General features: G+C 55.9%; 1 protein-coding gene across 1 annotated transcript in view; it reads left to right on the top strand.

Moving 5' to 3' along the window:
* The window catches only part of LOC123049936 (uncharacterized), a 2,969-nt gene that overhangs the window by 1,463 nt on the left and 286 nt on the right, over nucleotides 1-1,220 (top strand). The window lies entirely within an intron of this gene.

The raw sequence follows: 1,220 nt of genomic DNA, 5'->3' as shown, positions 1-1,220 counted from the left end.
AGTGGATGTAGCTGTGGGCCTGGCCCGGATGTTGCTTCCCGGTGTCCATCTGGGCCGACCTAACACAACCAGGTGGAGAGGTCGACTGGTCAAAGCCCGTCCGTGCAAAGTCAAAGGGCTAGATCCCATGGTCAAACGCTACAGGGTTAGGCGGGACGGGGGCCCTGAGGGGGTAGCAATGCCAACGGAGCATCGTACCGGGCCCTCATACATGCGGGGTGGTGTTGTGGCATGTCCGAAGAGGCGGCACGCATCTCCGGGTTGTGGCCCCCCTCACGGACGGCAATGAAACGATAGTAGACGTTCTGCGGTAACGATGCAGCGTGAATATTATTAAATACTTGGAGCGCGATAAAATAATGAGTTTTTTTACACAACATGGGCACATGTGCTATAGGACAGATGGTAATTTTTCATAATTTTTTGTGATGGAGAAGTATCTGAACACTTCCCTCTATGCGGATTGCTCTTCGCACGTCTACGACTGTGGCCGGCGGCCTCCGGGGGCTAGCATACCGTCAAATCTTCCGTAGGCGGCCTCTCACAAATCTGGAAGTGTTGAGGCGGTTGCAAACGCCCAGCACGCGTCTCCGGTGCGTGCCCCCCCCCTCACGGACGTCGCCGCCGCCGGCACCTGGAGGGGGGAAACGGACGCGTCGGGTCTACACGGAGTGGATGTAGCTGTGGGTTTGGCCCGGATGTTGCTCGAAAGTGTTCCTCTGGGCCGACCTAACACAACCGGGTGGAGAGGTCCACTGGTCAAATCCCCGTCCGTGCAAAGTCAAAGGGCTAGATCCCGTGGTCAAACGCTACAGGGTTAGGCGGGACGGGGGCCCTGGGGGGTAGCAATGCCACCGAAGGGTCGTACCGGCCCCTCATACATGCGGGTGGTGTTGTGGCATGTCCGAAGAGGCGGCACGCATCTCCGGGTTGTGGCCCCCCCTCACAGACGGCAATGAAACGGTAGTAGACGTTCTGCGGTAACGATGCAGCGTGAATATTATTAAATACTTGGAGCGCGATAAAATCATGAGTTTTTTACACAACGTGGGCACATGTGCTATAGGACTGATGGTAATTTTTCATAATTTTTTGTGATGGAGAAGTATATGAACACTTCCCTCTACGCGGATTGCTCTTCGCACGTCTACGACTGTGGCCGGCGGCCTACGGGGGCTAGCATACCGTCAAATCTTGCGTAGGCGGCCTCTCACAAATCT

This window comes from Triticum aestivum, chromosome 2D, assembly GCF_018294505.1.
Source record: "Triticum aestivum cultivar Chinese Spring chromosome 2D, IWGSC CS RefSeq v2.1, whole genome shotgun sequence".
NCBI classification, from domain to species: Eukaryota; Viridiplantae; Streptophyta; class Magnoliopsida; order Poales; family Poaceae; genus Triticum; species Triticum aestivum.
Note: the sequence above shows the minus strand (reverse complement) of the source record. Positions and strands in the feature narration are given on the sequence as shown.